The sequence below is a fragment of the Xiphophorus couchianus genome, chromosome 21 (genome assembly GCF_001444195.1).
Source record: "Xiphophorus couchianus chromosome 21, X_couchianus-1.0, whole genome shotgun sequence".
Classification (NCBI taxonomy): domain Eukaryota; kingdom Metazoa; phylum Chordata; class Actinopteri; order Cyprinodontiformes; family Poeciliidae; genus Xiphophorus; species Xiphophorus couchianus.
This window is the reverse complement of record NC_040248.1, coordinates 8,273,874-8,283,376: the sequence shown is the minus strand read 5'-3', so window position 1 is coordinate 8,283,376 and position 9,503 is coordinate 8,273,874. Positions and strand designations below refer to the sequence as shown.

Genomic DNA, 9,503 nt, shown 5'->3' with positions numbered 1-9,503 from the left:
AAGGCCCGAGGGCCACATGTGGCCCGCTACGTCATTTTGTGTGGCCCTCTCCCCCCACCACCGTTTTACAACTCCATTGATTGACTTAAAATAGGTTTTGAGCACGAATTGACTACAAACTACATCTCCCATAATGCCTTCCCGATTGTTACCAGCCAACATTACGGCTTCTCGCCACTAGAGTGCAGCAGAGTCACCTCAAGCTGATTATTAATTTTCCCAGCGAATAAAACTGAAACATCGACAAGCTAAAGAGCGAAGTCCAGTGATGTTTCAATCGAGGACTTTTACCGTCTACTGCCCCCTGATTTGATGCCACAGCTTCGACTCCATGCAGCTTGTGTTTTGTCCATGTTTGGAAGCACCTATCTGTGCGAACAGATGTTTTCAATAATGAATTTAAACAAGACCAAGCACAGATCGCGCATTACTGACGAAAACCTACACGCCATTTTGCGGATTTCCTCAGCACAAGAACTAAAACCAGACATTGACGAACTGACCAGGGGAAAACGGTGCCAGACATCCGGCCAGAAAACATTGGTAAGCACGAACAAACTAAATTTAAATAGAATGAATGTAAAACCAAAACTCAGTATACTGGAATATGCATATAGTTTATTGATTTTGCTTGTGTTTTGTGTTTATTTACAGAACACAATGAGGATGTGTGTGAGTTGGTAACAGGGTGAAGAGGATCAGCTTTGTGTTCAAGGACAGGCAACATCACCTCATTGTTTGGTTCTTATGTGAAATACATGTTCGTTGTGTAATAAATAACGAAACAGTTTTGTGAATGAAGTTGAGAGTTAATATCAAAACTTGTTTTTATTCTTTGTCTGCTTATCTTTAAAGCAGACAAAGAATAATTTTCCCAGCGAGTAAAACTGAAACATCGACAAGCTAACAAGCTAAAGAGCGAAGTTTAGCTGAGCAGTTTAAAAATACTGAGCATATTTTTAAACTGAGCAGTAATTTTACATCCATGCAAACTCAAATGTAATATTTAAAACTTGAATACATAAAATCAGTTATTTAACAATATGAGGTGTTGTTTAATTTATTTTTAACATTGTATTTTCATGCATTTATGCTAAGGTTGCCCAAGTCTAGTTTTCCAGACCCATCACTCTGCAACTTTAGATGCGTTCCTTCTCTAACACACCTGGATCATTGACTCATTCATAGGCCTCTACAGAACTGAGTTGCTGCTAATGAGGGAAGTCAACTTTTTGTCTGCGGTATGTTTTAGCAGGGACGCATCTAAAAGTTGCAGTCTGGAGGACTGCACTTGGGCATTCCTGATTTATACCGTCAATGTGGCCCATTGAGGGTGGCCAATATGCTGAAGTGGCCCTTGGTGAAATTGAGTTTGACACCCCTGCCATAGTGCTTTAATACACACAAGTGTCACCAAAGTATTTAAATGTTTACAGCAATCAGTCTGACTGTCTCACATCTATGTGATTAATGTGATTAACACATCTAATGTGTTAATCTGTGTGGTACGTAACCCTAGTGATCATCTGAGAAGGAGAATGTAAGAAAACTTTGAAATGTGCAGTTTTTTTGATTTACGATTTAAGTTGGCTAATAGGGCTTTTTTAATTTGAAAGTTCATTATGTGCAGTTTTGACTCTCCAGCGGAAGCATAAACAACACCACTGTTTCCAATGCATATGATGATGTCGATTAAAGTTTGAGATGAGTGAAGTAAAATGTTTAGTGTGGCTTCAATTCTCCACTTTACCATCTGTGTCACCAGTTTCCTCTGGCTCTAGAACCAGTGTACCTATGGGTCAACATTTGCATCAGTCACTTCTCACCTTTCTCACTGTCCCATCAGTTTTGTTTGTTAAAGAACCTTTGCGTGGAAAGTGACATACACCAGTTTCAGGCTGTGTTTTGTTCATATCAACATTTATAAATGAGACCCCAGGTCATTTATTCTTTAACATGTTAAAACAGAAAGTTTGAAAATTACATATTTTAGCTTTAACAAGACAAAACATTTTCAAATGTTTTATTTGAAGATTTATTTTAAATATAACTATTAATTTAAAAAGTAACTCAGAGACAACGACTCCATTCTAAGAAAATATATATGTTTCTTATTTTTTCTAGGTTAAAAAATGTTAGTTTTTTTTATCTATTTGACACATGAAAGTGATATTATATTAGTGAGTAAAATGTATGTGTGTGTTGTGTAACCTTCTCCAAGGTAAGACTCTGAGTTTGACTTAATTTAAAAAATACCTTAGAAAATAGTTTTCAGTGACTTTCTCCCTGTGATAATCATAGACATAATATATGGATAGACGCCTCATGGGCCGCTCTCGCCTATTGGAGCTGACGAGATTTAGGGCGGCCATCTTGGAGCGGTATACCACTCCACTCAGCCTTATATATTTGGCAGGCACAATAAAGGATCAGCGCATTTAATAGATCATAACACGCTGAACAGTAATCACATTGTCACATAATTAAATTTTAGGCATACAGCTATTAAAATTGCATGTATAGGAACGTATAGTTTAGCATATTTAAATAATTTTGGTGGAATACAATGTTTTAAAGTATGACATGTTTTGCAAGATACAACCAAAGATGCAATTTATTCACACACATTATGTATATATTCCGATAATCTCATATATACACACATACACACATGCATACTTATCTGTTGTGACAGTATTTACATATTCATTACATTTTTACACAATCTAATAGCCTTGAAATAGGACAGTTTTGCAGAGCTTTTTTCTGGTGTTGCCTTTCTGCAAACCAAGACATGTGACTTTTGCAATGTGGTGCATCCTTATCTTCAGAAACACAGACACAACCAATGACAGCAAGTCAGAATGGTGATTGTCAATGCCAAATTGTGTCTCCTGAGTGTGTTCCCCAAGCTGGAAAACATCTTCTGTTCCAATGTCTTCACGGACTATGTATGTGACGGCGGACAGCTTAGGAGGATGGTTTGGTGAAGCACCACGAATCACCCTCTCTGCAGCTCTCACCACCTTCACTACGCCTTGTGAGGGAATCACTAACCCGCCATTATTTTTCAAAGTCAGAAGATGGTAGTTCTCATCAAATGAAGACGGTGTGGCATCTTGAATCAAACTGACTCGACATGGGTCACAGGTTAGTTTACGCAGAATCTGCCTCACAACAAATCCAGATATGTAAACCAAGGCATTTTCTACCAGACCACCAAACTTGGTCGGAAGATAGCTGTGGTCGTCCAGAATGGCTGAAATCCTAGCAAAAGGACAGGGATGCTCTTCATTAGATTCAGGAGAGGACATTTCAACAGCAGACAGGGACACAGTGTTGTCTTGTGCTGCCACATTGCCAGTCTCACTGGGTGTAACCCCACACCGAACCATCAGCCGGCGGAAGATGGCCTGGAACTGGCATGCTGATGGGTTGTTATTCCAGCCACCTTGAATGGAATACAGGGATACAATACATGTGTTAATCATACGACATAACATATGAACACATTCATGAAGTATATTTTATGAAGTTATTCTAACTGAAAGGACATCAACAGTACCTGACGCTCTGATGGAATTAAACAGGAGCTCCAAGTGATCTTGGCTGAACCTGTATGTGAGGACATACCGCTGCACTTGGAGCAGTTCAGGAATCATCAGCAGTAACGTGTCAATGTTGATGACAAATCCAATGACAGAGAGGTACCTGCAAAAGAAAAATGTTTTATTGCTCTGAACATGGCTAAACAAGACACCTCAAAAAAGCACCACAGAAAAGCATAATGATGCTGCTTCAAACGGTACTTTCAGAAACCACCAATATGAACTTGAACCAGAACACATACAATACATACCTTTTTCACACTTACCTATAGTTAATTTTTTAAATAATGTACTTACCATTTAAAAGCATTAGGGACCTGTAACACACTGAAGAAAAGACGATTCCAACAGAAACAAAACTGCAGATCTTAAAAAATTTAAACAAGAGAACATTGTTTAAAATGTAAAATAAAATCATTTTTGTACAGTTCTTTTCTCGACACTCTAAGACACTTAACATATATCTTTTTTATTCATTTCTCATTCTTGGTGGTTTGGAGCCACAGCCCAGCTTGGGTCAGTTTGATAGAAGCGGTACTGCCATTCTGCACTGACATTCACTCTGACCATCACCAAACACACAATCACATACATACACAATCATAGCAACATAATGTACATAAAATATGATTTCTGCACAAAATATGTGTAATACATACCAAGAAGCATCGGGGATCTGAAATACACTGAAGACAAGATAATTAAGACAAACAAAACAGACTGTGTGACAAAATGCAAAACATTTTAACAGTAACATCTTATGAACTTGATGCAGAGAACAGTCCATCTTAAGAACTTGATGGATAACAGAACAGAAATCAGGAACTTCTCATGCACTATTTTAATAAACCTCTTAGATCGGTGAAGGGGTGTTCCATCTTTCGTCAACAAAGTGAGCAAGTACTCCCGGGCTCTTGACAAAAATGCTTTTCTTTCCATCCAATTCCAAGATCCCATGGGAGCTTTGAATCCTTTAGCAAGAGGATTGCGTGCATTCATTGTATCAAACATCCTGTCAATCATCTGTAAGAAATTGCGACATCTAAATCATTATTTGAAATGCCAAACTTGCAGGGTTTCGTTAGTTATCCGATAGGTGAATTCAATACTTTGCATTCACTGAATTCTGTTCTAAATATACAGAGAATAATTTTATAAGTAACAGCACAGTCTTATTTTACCAGAATGTTAATTCATTTTATAATAGATTAATAAAATATGTACTTTCATTCCGTATTAACAAATTGCATTATCTCAATAAATGCTGCTGTGGCCTCACAATCTTTAAACAGAGAGTACCCAAGATCTCTCATAGTGCGGAGGGCCACTGACACGGAGCGACTCAGTGTTTGTGCAGCCAGGGACACTCTCATCTTGTGGTTCTCAAAGTACACATGCTTGTCCGAAATTTTATTGGCAGCATGTAGTCCATGTTGTTTCTGCACATCATTGAGATGATTTATGTACCTCCAGTTGATGTGTCCAGTGGTTGTTGCTATTGGGCTATATGCCTGCAGAGTAAGAATGAGTCACAACTTAAATAAGTATAAGCAGCTAAATGTTGACCACTAAATCCAATCAAATCTATGGACATGAACAGACAAATACATAACTTGCAGGATTAGGTATACCACAATCATCAATTACCTGCAACATATTACGTGTCAACTTCAGCATGTGGCATGGATCCATCATTACAAATACTTTCTCTCCAGTAACTGGATGTGGGAAATTGGTTTTCAGGGGTTCTTGTGGGTTTCCCTTCAGTTCACACCCAAGTTGGTTACACATGCTGATGTTGGTAGCATGCCCATCCATTGTTATACATAGCACCCAAATTCCTCGAGCATGCAGCTCCTCTAAAGCATGACTGACAAGTACCTTTTGTGTGTCTGGTGACAGAGACGCCGTCAGGTAGTACGCAATGGGAGCCTTCCAATGCCCTTGGAGGCCAACCACCATAAACATAAGAGCCTCAGTAGCAACCTCAGTATCATTGTTTCCATCCCCCAGGTCCACGAAGCCAGACAGTGACTGTGTATGTAGATTATATTGCACATGTTTTCTGATTGCCATTGCATCCAAAATGAGTGCAACAAATCCATATTTAGCATGGTCTTCCTGGCATTTTCTCTCCAGCATGTCCAGCATCATCTTGTTCAAGCCAGGCCTGTCATCTACTGAACACAACCACCTGTAAAAAGTAGGAGGAGCATCAATATTTAACATGTTTGCAATATTAAAAGGTTAAATAAAATTAAAAAAAAATTTGGGGAATATTAAGGCTACCTTTGTAATGTGTGCGGATGTGGGAGGGGAAATCTTCGCTTCTCTCTAAGGTATTTGTATGCCTTTGGGCCATGGAGATGAAGTGTGAGGGCAAACTCTCTATATTCGTTGGAGTATTCATGGCCCTTTTTCTCCATAAACTCTAGTTGTAGATCTGACAATTTAAGAGGAAAAAATATAAACTCTTCTTCTGATGTAGCTCAGGAGGAAAAATAAACATACAAGAAAATGTACACAAATTTTGAGGAATTAATTTTGAATTACCAGAGTAGAATTCAAGCCGTTCTTTGAGTTCTTCAGTAATGAGATTTTTTTCACTCAATTCCCCCAAAAGTGACTTTGCTGTGGTCTTTGCCCTCTTCTCTCTGGCCATGGTGTTTTTCTTGTCCCGCTCCAGATATTCCACTCTTGCCAACGCTATCTTATGTTTTGCAGTGACAGCGGTAAGAGAAGCTGGCAAAGCATAGCAATGATCCTAAAGACAGAGAGATGGACATCACCCATCACTTAGACATCACTATGGCACACTTTCTTTCAGACGACAGCAGCACTGTGTGTGTCTTCAACTATGTTGGTTTTATTTGTTTTATTTGTGACAACATTCAACATGAGGGTTAGAAAATAATTTAGATTTTAATATGATCTTGACCATTATGATATGATATTTACAATAGAAAAAATACTCACATCATTAGACTGAGGTTGCAGGTCTGAACTACAAGTTTCTGGGTCATCTTGAGAGGCCACATACTCACTACTTTGGGCTTTTGTGGAGGTTATTGTAGTTCTGTAGTTTTCAACCTTAAATGTAAAAACCTTATGAATATGGACTTCACAGTATATACTACCTGTACATAAACACACATATATCCCTTAAGGCTAACATTATGCACATTTATGAATGCTAATGAACTTTTAATAATGCACCTACTCTTTGAAGGTGAACTGGGAAGCTGAAAATTGATGGTATCACATCAGCTCTCAGTCTGACAATCTGACCTGTTTTGTCAAAATCCTCCGTTTTGAAATGCTCACTGCATAGTACAGATGAATCACTTGCAGTGAATCCATCCCTCCTCAAAGCTATTTCCCACCTCTTCCTCCTCTCTTTATCTTTTGGAAACCTTTAAAACAAAAACGTGATATCTGGGAGTGTGTACACAAAAACATTGTCCGAATGAGGTCCATGTTATTTGCAACGGTTGAAACTAAGGAGCCTTGTTGCCTGCTTAAGCTGAGCATTCAGAAAAACGTTACACTCACTATTTTTGATCTTCATATTTTAAAGAACATAAAACTCCAAATTTGATTAAAATTTGTTGATAATGATAATTAAACAAAGCTACTGAAATTGTGAGTAGGCCTGTTTGAAACATATTCCTGTCATCAAATCTCCGGCTGAAGACCGATTGCTAACATTTGCTGTCATTTCGCTGGTGGGCATAAATACAGTACAGTAATATTACATTCACAACATACTAACAATAATATGTCATTCTTACTTGTGAAAAGTTATCCCCCGGTCCCTGACATCAACAGTTCGTAGATTTAAACACGAATAAGCCGAGCAGAACTGAGGCATCTTCTGTTGTTTTGGTTCAGCAAAGTACGAGGGTATACCGCTCTAAGATGGCCGCCGTATTTCCTGCGCCGGAGCGGCCAATGCGGCGTCTACCCTTATATTATGTCTATGGTGATAATGGCTACATATTTGGGGTTTTTTCTTATATAATTATTTAATTATTTCTTTCAAATTTTTTCTGACCTTAATCTAAGTTATTCAATTCAATTTTTGTTTTTGATGAAGTGTGAGTCAGCACATCCACTTTATAATAAGTGCATAAGTGCTATTAAAATGTCGAGCTCACCAGAGTCGGATCATTCCCACTGCTGTTTTTGCCACAAGCTGTCTGTCAAAAATCTATTAATTTGTCAAAGGTTATTGGCCTGTCATCGCGCAGCATTTTAATAAAGCTGTAGGGCTTTGATAAGATCTTCATTTAATTGACAGCGAGTATATGATAAAGCTCCCTTTATTTATTTCCTCGCTTTATTTATATCCCTCAGGAAAAGGGATGTTGTGCAGATTGATTTCAGCGTTAGAGATACATCCTTCCTTCCAGTGCTGTTGGAACTGTATGAAAAGCTGTGTATAAGTGATCTGATTTGAACTGCCCAGCAGGTTTTAAAAAAGAGGACAGCAGCCCATGGACCCTGAGGCTGTTCTCCCTTCATGCATGTTGTTTCTGGTATGCTAGTATTCTGAGCTGGCACATCACCTTCCCATCAAAGAGGCACATCTGGCCCTCCTGGAGCTGTAGTCAAATGTCACCCTGACCCCCTCCTCTGAAGGAGGGACGCCATCCCGGTGTTGTGTTAGAAAATCAGTCATCTCAATGCTTCTGCTGTGCCACTGCACACAAGGGCTGCCTACTGGAAACCTTATACCTCTTTAACTTTTCCACATTTTATCATGGTACGACTAGAAACCTTGATGTTTCCTTTTAGGGGGGTTTGTGTGATAGACTGAAAAGATTTGTGGCAACCAAGCAGTTTGCTGTTTTAATTTAAATTTTCATTACTATTTCTTATTTTTATAGTCTTTTTTTGCTATGCATATTAAATAATATTATTTGTTTGAGCGCCAGTGGTTTTCTAATGCTAGCCTCACAAATAGAGAAAATCTATGTTTTTCTTTCTAAATCTAATCTACGGAAGACCCTCATCTGAACTAGGCATTAACGTCATGAACTCAGCAGTTCAGAAGTTTAGATCACAAAGTTGTGATTCAATGATCCCCTTGTTTTTCCCATCAAAAACATTGGAGTTAAGTGTCAAATTCATCCTTTTCTTTCTGCTGTCTGTAAGAAATCACAAAGACAGATGCTTGTTCTCCTGCATGATAGATGTCTCAGGACGAAAAATACCTCTGTGCCCCCTTAATCCTCTTAATGTTTGATTCACCTTTACGTCTTGACTTTTCTGTTTTGTGCCTTTGCAGACCTGATTGAGATGATTTTAGACTGGCCGCGACAGGTTAAGTAGGGCACAAGAGAAAGCTCTCTGCAGGGCCGACCTGCTGCTAACTCACATTAGCACATACATCTGTTTGAGGAGTTTTCCTTGCAGGCTGATAAGTCATGTCGTCTCTGACACTTTTCCCTGGACAGAAGCTCCACTCCACAAGATGAAAATGGACTCGGGGTCTAGAAAAAGAATTTCCAGCCAAACCGTTTGTTCTTTCTTTTTCTTATTGACTGTGGCATATTTACTTATTGAAATCCGCTTATGGTAATTTCTGATAATGTGACAAATTATGAAATCCCATGCACGTCTTTGGTCTTTCCTTAGGGCTGATCTTCTAATTTGATGCAGGACGCTGGTCTCTTGTTTAGACATCTGCTGAATAAAACGTAATGTTCCGCATTTTTTATATTTTTATGCACTAAATGTGATTCAGGAACGCTGCCCAGAAAACTGTTTGTGTAACCAAGAATTTGTGTCCTCAGAGTTGTCATCCCTGGAAGCAAAAACTTTTTTCCATCTTTCACTAAATGCCTCTGACTCAAGACTAACAGAGAAACTAATCAGATTGTCTGAATGTGG

At 38.6% G+C, this 9,503-nt stretch overlaps 1 long non-coding RNA gene across 1 annotated transcript; it reads left to right on the top strand.

The window, feature by feature from the left end:
• Positions 1–345: 345 nt before the first annotated feature.
• LOC114137064 (uncharacterized) lies at positions 346–801 on the top strand. Its single transcript, XR_003593936.1, has 2 exons — positions 346–543; positions 655–801. It is a non-coding gene; the product is annotated as an uncharacterized LOC114137064 (long non-coding RNA).
• Positions 802–9,503: the final 8,702 nt, after the last annotated feature.